This window comes from Elephantulus edwardii, unplaced genomic scaffold (assembly GCF_000299155.1).
Source record: "Elephantulus edwardii isolate Elephantulus edwardi_28Jun2011 unplaced genomic scaffold, EleEdw1.0 scaffold00026, whole genome shotgun sequence".
NCBI classification, from domain to species: Eukaryota; Metazoa; Chordata; class Mammalia; order Macroscelidea; family Macroscelididae; genus Elephantulus; species Elephantulus edwardii.
Window position 1 is genome coordinate 23,199,492 of NW_006399776.1, and position 9,228 is coordinate 23,208,719.

General features: G+C 40.0%; 1 pseudogene; it reads left to right on the top strand.

Annotated features, from left to right (window-relative positions):
• Window positions 1-9,129: 9,129 nt before the first annotated feature.
• LOC102856941 overlaps window positions 9,130-9,228 on the top strand; it is a 14,884-nt pseudogene continuing 14,785 nt past the window's right edge.

Below are 9,228 nucleotides of genomic sequence, written 5' to 3' on the forward strand. Positions count from 1 at the left end.
TTGTGCCAAGGAATCTGGAGAACAACAACGTGGCCAACTGACTGGAAGAGATCTCTAGTTGTTCCCATCCCAAAGAAGGGTGACCCAACAGAGTGTTGAAACTATAGACCAATCTCAGTAATTTCCCATGCAAGCCAGATTCTACTGAAGATTATCCAAAAACGACTGGAGCAACACATCAGCAGAGAACTGCCAGAAGTCCAGGCTGGGTTTAGAAGGGGTTGTAGTACTAGGGATATTGTAGCTAATGTTGGATGGATCTTGGCTGACAGCAGGGAATACCAGAAGAATGTATATCTGTGTTTCAAAATGTCACAATATAGAAAAGAAATTATTGAATAAAAGAAAAGACTGGATAGATAATAAACATTACATTGGAACAGATGAAGAAGAGAACTGTTTAGAAGCAATATATGATTATCTGTACAACAACAGTCCAGAATAAGAGGTACATTGCAAAGAGGACTGGGGGAGGGGGGAGGTAATTGTGCAACAATCAATGAATTTTTTTTAAAGTGAAGTGGAGGAAGAGGGGATGAGGGGATAAAACGTGCAACAATGAATGAATGAAAATCTAACTTTTCTGTAAACTTTCATTAAAATCACAAAGTTAAAAAAGTTTTTGAAAAAAGAAAAATGAGTAGTTTTCTTATAAAGATTTACAGCCTCAAACCCCAATGTTCCTATGGGTTGGAATCAACTTGAAGGTTTTATGTAATTAACTAATTTAGTTAACCAACTTAAAACCAAAAAACACCCTAAAGGTCACACTGCTGGGATTGGAATCTCACAACAGCTTTGTGGGAGAAAAATATGGGGGTCTTCTCCTACAAGAAGCCTGATGTGAGTTGCCATGAGTTGGGGTCAACTCAATGGCGGTGGTCTCTGTGGGCTTAGTTAACTTGCAGAAGTTTTTAAGCATTTGACTTCTCACCAACAGCAGTTTGAACCCACCAGATACTTGTCTCAGAGGAAAAAGAGGTGAAAATCTGCCTACTCTGAGGGGAAAAAAATAGATGGAAATCCACTACTGTGAAGATTACAAACTAGGAAATCCTATACAACGTACTACTCTGCCCTATGGGGTCACTATGAGTTGGAATCACCAAAGCAATGACTTTACCCACATGCTTTGCCCTTCCCCCGATGAAATGCACATGCTCTGCGTGCTTCTGTATCGTTCTCTACTTGAATACTAGCTTCTGTACTATCACTTGCTCGGGGACTTTGCTCCTGTAATTATCCTTCTTTCTACTGCATCATCAGTTTTCAACTCTCTACTGGATTATTCATATCAGCGTACAAACACCCTGAGATAGCTCCCAGTGAAAAGACAAAAACAAAAAGGAAAAAAATTCCCTTGAGACCAAATTCCTTCCCAGCTACCTTGCAACTCCTCTGCTTCCCTACATTCACTTCCTCACCTCTGTGTGGGTTCTTCTCCTGTCTCCTTTCATCTTCTGGACATTTTCTCTTTTCTATCTTCACTCACTACTCTTCCCCTCCCTTTCTCCCCACCTCTTCACTTTCCTCCCCTCCTCTCATTTTTTTTCCTTTCCCCCCCCTTCCTTTCTCATCTTTTCTCACTGTCCAGGTAATCTCATCCAGTCCCATAGCTTTCAGTAACTTTTATACACTATATTTTCCAAATTACAGATTAACACTTATCTCTATAAACTCTAAAGCTGACTATCTAAATGCCTATGCAGCGTTTTGTTGGATAGCTAATATTTCAAATGTAACATACCCAAGACAAGAGTGTACACTTCTCCCTCCAAGCTTGTTCTTTTCCCAGTATTACTCACTGTATCAAATGGTAGTAGTTGGTCAGGCCAGACATCTTGGAATAAAATTTTACTTTTTTCCCTCATATATCTTACATCTGGCTTGTTAACAAATCCTGTCAGCATCAGTTTCAAATCTTATTTTGAAACTAGATGGATTGATTCAGTGACTAGGGTAATGAGGTGGGTGTGTTAGAGACAATGAGATTGGCACAGGATAGAGCAGGGTTTAGGGCTGTTGTGCTCATTTACCAACACCACTACCATTAGCTCTCATCTGGACATTTCAAGAGCCTTCTAATTGGTCACCCTGCTTCCTCATTTGTTTTCCTATAAATGTTTTACTAAAAACTATTCTCAATATAGCAGCAAGAGTGATCCTTTATAATCATAAATCAGGACATATTTACCTGATCAAAACCATCTGATGGGTTACTCATGATGTCTAATTAGAATGAAATAGAAATTCTCCTTTATGACACTCGTGGTGATGTCTCCTTTGACTTTTCTTTCATTTGCTCCTCCCAATCTCACTGACCTCCTTTATATTGCTTGAACCAAATCCCCTACTTCAGGACTTGGCATTTTGGGGTTTCTGCTCAAAGCACTCCTTCTTCAGTTTTGAACCTTATTCCTAAATGTTAGTTCCCTCACTCACTGCCATGGAGCCAGTTCTGACTCATAACCACCCTCCACTGAGTTTCTGAGGCTGTAAAATGTAATATGAGGAGACTGCTCATCTTTCTCCCACAAAACTTCCATATCTCAGAAGTGTGATATTGGTTTAGCAGGTTAACTGACTACTGTCTCCACTAACAGAGCTCTGTCTTCGTTACCTAATACTGCTGTAACACAAATACCACAAATGAATGGCTTTAAAGAACAGAACTTTAGTTTCTCACAGTTCTACAGGTTCAAAATCCAAATTTTTGTTTTTTCATTCCTTGGTAGTTCTTGGCAATCCTCACAGCCATCAGCTCCCATGACCCTGCCCCATCGTGCTTGTGTATGGACGTGTTAGAATCTTCTCATAACTCAAAAGTTATTAGGTTTATGATTAGGAATGGTGATAAAAGGCTTTGAATTGTTTTATAATATTAATAGTTATTAATATTCTAAAATATAATGTATATGAATGGTTGTATGAAAATAAATTAAAAAATTATTGGTTTATGATCTGTCCTATACTGGTTTGTTTACAATAATAGATTAAAAACCTCTATTTGCAGCAGGATCACATCCATGGGTGCTTGGGCCAGGAATTTAACATGTGTTTTGTAAGCACACATATCAGACCATTAACACAGCGCATGTCATTCAGAGACCTTTATATATGTTGCCTCCTTACAGAGGACTTTTCTGACTAAGCAATAGAAAAGAACTCTCTCATCCCATTACCTTGGCCTTATTTTTATTAATACTTGTCATTATTAAGGGGCCTCTGGTGGTCTAACGGATAGAGGTTATGCTGCCAGCCTGAAACAGACAGTTTGAATGCACCAGTTCCTCCACAAGAGAAAGATGGATAATCTCCTCCCATGTGATTTACAGCCTCTGAAAATTTGCTGGAGGATCAGCTATGAGTCAGTTCCAACTCCATAGCAGTGAAAGGTCACTATCTAAAGGAGCTCTGGTTGTACAGTGTGTTATTACTAAACAGAATTCCGGTGCTTCAAATGCACTAGCTACTCTGGGAAAAAGATGGAAAGTCTCCTCCCATGAAGATTTATAGCTTTGGAAACACAACAGAGGGTCATTGTGATTAGGAATGGACTCAACAGCAGTGGAATTGTTCTATAATTTATATTGCCTAACATTACTTTTTTATTTCTTTTTGTCTTTCTTATTAGAATGTAAACTCCAGATGTGTGTGTGTGTGTGTGTGTGAGAGAGAGAGAGAGAAAGAGAGAGAGAGAGAGAGAGAGAGAGAGAGAGAGAGAGAGAGAGAGAATGATATTATGGCTATTGAATAACAAACAAAACAAAAACTAGTTCTTATCTTTTGGAGATAGGTTGCTGTGGACTGTCAAGTTGGACCTAATGCATACCTGACCCTGAAAAGGGTTTTCAGAGGTAGTAAAATGCATGGAACTTTGCCCATCTTTTTTCCCTTGGAGTAGCTGGTGGATTTGAACTACATACCTTTGGGTTGGCAGTTCAATTCCTTTCTTCTAAACCACCTTATGGGATTATCAAAGTTTCAAAGACTTGATATCATACAACTGTTAGAGATAAGTTAGAAGTCAGCAATTACAGAGTTCAAATATGTTCTGGGGATTTAAAAATAAAGTCAATAATTTGGTTTAAAAGGAAATTATGAAATAACTGCGAGTTAACTGACAGTAAAAGCACAGCATATCAAGATTTGTAAGATGTAGCTGTAGAATTCTGAGGTAAATTGAAAGCCTTAAATATGTTGCTATAGTGTTAGAATGGACTCATAGTTAATTCTCCAGTGGGCTTTTAGAAACAACAAATTGCACAGAAAGAGAATGCTCATCTTCTATGGAGCAATTGATGGATTTGAATAGCAAACCTTTGAGCTGGCAACACAGCTCCTTACCATAAGGCCAGCAGAGCTTCCTTAAACTTACTGTAGTTGTGTACCATAGAGTCAGAACTAACATATAGCTGACCCTTCAGTGGGTTTTCAGAGGCAGATAATTGCATGGGAAGAGACTTCCCACCTTTCTCCCGTGGAGCAGCTAGTGGCCTTGAACTGCATGCCTTCAGGATTGCAGAGTGGCTTCTTGCCACTAGGCCACCCTTAAATACATTAGGGTACATGAAAGATTTAGAACAAGCCATTTTATCATCAGAGGAAACAACAGGCTGCCTAGTCATTCATTTTAGGGCTTGATTTGTAGCCCATCTTCATTATGCCTTCCTTGTCTACCTCTAAACCTCCAATATTTTTTAGCCTTGCTATTTACCAACTCAATCATTTAATAATTATCTTCCTTCATTTTTTAATTGATCCTTGAACAAGTCAAAGGTTAGGGCACTGAACCCCTACACTTGTACACAGTTGAAAACTCTGATTTTTTACTTCCCAAAAATGTAACTACTACTAATCTATTGTTGACTAGCAGCTTTACTAATACTTAAGGGTGTTTTTTTGTTTTAATGTTACATGCCTTGTAACTCTGCAGTTCTATAAAATCTTGGTTTTTTTCCAATGTGAGATGAAAATATATTTCACAGAAAGTGTAAAGTTTTCATACCTGTTCTCTTATTTGCAGTGATGACTTCAGAAATGTCTGCTTTTTTCCTTCCTTCCTCCCTCCTTCTCCTTTCTTTCTAGCAAGGATACTTAAAATTGAGTCCTTTTTCTTTTGAAATCTTCAATCTATGGTTCATAGCAAGTAATTAAACTCTTTTTCTTGTGGAGGTATGGCTCTTAGCTTCTTGGGAGAACTTGGAGAACTCTCAGCATCACTACTGGCCACCACTAGTGTGGGTCCTGTGACACTATCTGGTTTATGGTATTGTGCTAGACATGATGGAAAATATAGGATAACGAAAAGAGACCACCTTTTACTTGATTACTCGTTGCACAATTTATTGGAGTGACAAACTGCTCAGGTGCAGGTGATTGACATCACATGAGTTTTTAATTTTTAGAGTCTAAGTGGACTTATACGTAAGGAGGATAGAAGGAGAATTGAGGCCTTTGAGCTGTGGTGCTGGAGAAAAGTATTGAGAGTACCATGGACTGCTAGGAAAACAAACAGATTCATCCTGGAAAGGGTTAAGCCGGGTGGCTCCTTGGAGGCAAGGATTCTGAGGCTCCGTCTAACATACTTTGGACATGTGAGGAGAGACCGGTCCTTGGAGAAGGACATCATGTTTGGGAGGGCGGAGGGATGGCGCAGGAAAGGAAGGCCCTCTATGAGGTGGATTGATTCAGTGACTGGGATAATTGGGATGGGAGTGTCAGAGAGAGCGATTGGCACAGGACAGAGCAGAGTTTAGGGCTGTTGTACATAAGGTCGTTATGAGTCGCAAGCGACTCAAAGGCACATAACAACAAACAACAACAAATGTACTTGTGCAGTTGAAATCTGTGTTATTCAAGGACTGTTCATTTCTATTCTGTAATCTGATCAATACAATTTTTCACTTTTGTTTTTATCTCATACATTCATGATTTTTTTCCCTTTTAGCACTTCCTGATCCTCTTCACTTTCGACAAAACCTGTACTGGTGAGATCTGGTGGCCTAGTGGCAAGAAGCTGCATTGCAACTGCAGAGATGAGCGGTTCAAATCCACCAGATTCTCTGCTGGAGAAGGAGGAACAATCTCCTCCTGTACCAGTCAGATTTGATTTGCCGGTTGTTGTTGTTATGTGCTGTCGAGTCGCCTGCGACTCATAGCGACCCTATGTACAATAGCCCTAAACTCCGCTCTGTCCTGTGCCAATCGCACTGTCTCTGACACTCCCATCCCAATTATCCCAGTCACTGAATCAATCCACCTCATAGAGGGCCTTCCTCTCCTGCGCCGTCCCTCCACCCTCCCAAGCATGATGTCCCTCTCTAAGGACCGGTCTCTCCTCACAACATGTCCAAAGTAAGTTAGATGGAGCCTCAGAATCCTTGCCTCCAAGGAGCCACCCGGTTTAACCCTCTCCAGGACAAATCTGTTTGTTTTCCTAGCAGTCCATGGTATTTTCAATACTCTTCTCCAGCACCACAGCTCAAAGGCATCAATTGTCCTTCTATCCTCCTTGGTCATTGTCCAACTCTCTGATTTACCAGTACACGCAGAAAAAAATAATAATTAAAAAAAACCCCAAAACCAACAAAACCTGTACTTTCTCCCTGACCAATAGCTGTCCTCATGATGCACTTTAGTAGTGGTTGTTCCTTGCTTTATTTTAATGTGATGCAAAGAACTAATCACCATATATTGAGCAAGGCATTGAACATATTACCATTTAACCACCCAAGTAACCCTTTCAAATTAATATTATTGTGTCATTTTCAAAAATGTAGAACCTGGGGTTTGAGAAGGTTAAGTGATTTACCAAAGTCACATAATGGCAAAGCTGTAATTTGACTCTCAACTGACCATCACAGAATTTATTCTTTTCACTGCGCTGAGGGTTTTCCATTCAAGTAACTTTTAGACAATTGCCTCATTATCACATCTCAAATCTTCTGTGAATTCTTTGTACTAAGTCCCTTCCTCAATTGCTGCCACCTACTGACCTCTGAGGAGTCCACAGGTGAAATAAATGGTTAATGCAGTTGGCTGCTAACCATAGAGTTGCCAGATACATTTTGCCCAGAAGCATCCTGCAATAAAGACCTGGTGATTTTATTTATTTTAATCTGCAATTGAAAAACCTTAGGAGCACAGTTCTATTCTGACACACATGAGGTTTTTGTTTTTAGTTTTTGTTTATTTTCTTTTTTTTTTTTTTTTACTGATTTCTGAATGCTTTTTAACAGACTTCGGCACATATCTTAATGTTTACTGAAGAGAGCCTAGACCCTTAACAATTATGTAAAATTGCCTCTTATCAGTTGCTGAAAAATTTCTTTTTCCCCTAGTTGCCACCATTGGACTTTCCCACTGTCTGGGGTATAATAAATTCACTTTTTGTCATAATTCTTGCTGTTGCTTCTTCAGCCCTCTTTCTCGCATTCTTCACTGTAAGGCCCATGTGATCATTCCAAATGCATGACCCAGCCTCTGGCTGATTTCCAAGCCCCTTACAGTACCACAGCCACAGCATCCTCTTCCTCCACAAATGCATCTATCAAAAGGGTTTTGTCTGGGTTCTTTCTCTGCCTATAGGCATCTTCTTTTACTCTTGTTGTTTTTATGTAGTGTCGAGTTGGAACCAACTATAGCCAACCCTCCAGCAGGTTTTCAGAGGCAGAAAATCACATGGTAGGAGACTGTTCATCCCTGCTCCTTGGAGCAGCCAGTGGATTCAAACTGGATGCCTTTGGGATCACAGTGCAGCTTCTTACCACTAAGCCACTGCAGCACTTTTAGTCTAATCTACTGCTATTCATCATTTCAATCTAGTTTAAGTGTCATTTTCTCAATGAAACCTCATCCAACCCCATCCTTGACCCTATTTCATGGTCTTTGAATTATTCATTTGTAATTAAATATAGGTTGTTATTTGCTGTTGAGTCACTCGTGACTCATAGCAACTCTATGTACAACAGCCCTGAACCCTGCTCTATCCTGAGCCAACTTCACTGTCTCTGACACAACTACTCATTTACCAGTAAAGTAAACTTGAATCAATCCATCTCACCCAGGGTCTTCCTCTCTTGCGTTGTCCCTCCACTCTTTCAAGTATGGTGTTCCTCTCCAAGGATTGGTCCCTCCTTGAAACATGTCCAAAGTATATCAGACAGAGCTTCAAAATCCTTGTCTCCAAGGAGCACCTTGGTTTCATTCTCTCCATGATGGACCTGTTTGTTCTCTTGGCAGTCCATGGTATATTCAGTACTCTTCTCCAGCACCACAGCTCAAAGGCATCAATTCTCCTTCTGTCATCCTTAGTCATTGTCCAGCTCTCTGATGCATAACAAGTAATTATAAAGACCATGGCCTGGATCAGGTGTACCTCTAGCAGACATTATTGCTCTTCAGTACTCTGGAGAGGTCCCTGACAGCAGATTTTCCCAATACAATTTGTCTTTTGATTTCCTGGCTGCTGGTACCCAAAGAGTTGATTGTGCAGCCAAGCAAGCTGAAGCTGTTAGCAATCTCAGTCTCTTCACAGTTTATCATGATGCTGCCAATTGGCCCAGAGTTAACCATAGTGTGTTGTGATCCACAGTCAGATGCTTTTGCATAGTCAATGAAACACAGATAGGCATTCCTTGGGTACTCTCTGCTTTCAGCTAATACACATTTACTGGAGTATTTTATCAAGAATATCTTCAATTAAAAACTATCAAAAGATGAGTAGTCAGTAAAAGGTATCCAGATTGGAAAAGAGACGGTGAAACTGTCACTTTATGCAGATGACATGACAGTCTACACAGAAAACCTCAAGAACTCAACAAAAACCTGTTCTAGCTAGTAGACCAATTTAGTCGAATGGCAGGATACAAGATCAATATACAAAAGTCTCCTCTACAAGTAACAAAGAGGACTCAGAGAAAAAAACGAAGAAAGCAATACCATTTATAATAGCCAACCACAACTGAGATATGTCGGAATAACCCTAACTAGAGACACAAAAGACCATTACAAACAAAACTACAAAACACTTCTGCAAGACACAATAAGATCTAAAAAAAAAAAAAAAAAAGGCTCCTCTTTCTCTTGGGCTTGGATCAGGCGGCAGCCAGGTTCTAACCCTCAGCCATGGCCAAAATCAAGGCTCGGAACCTTCACGGCAAGAAGGAGGAGGAGCTGTTAAAACAGCTGGACGATCTGAAGGTGGAGCTTTCCCAGCTGCGTGTC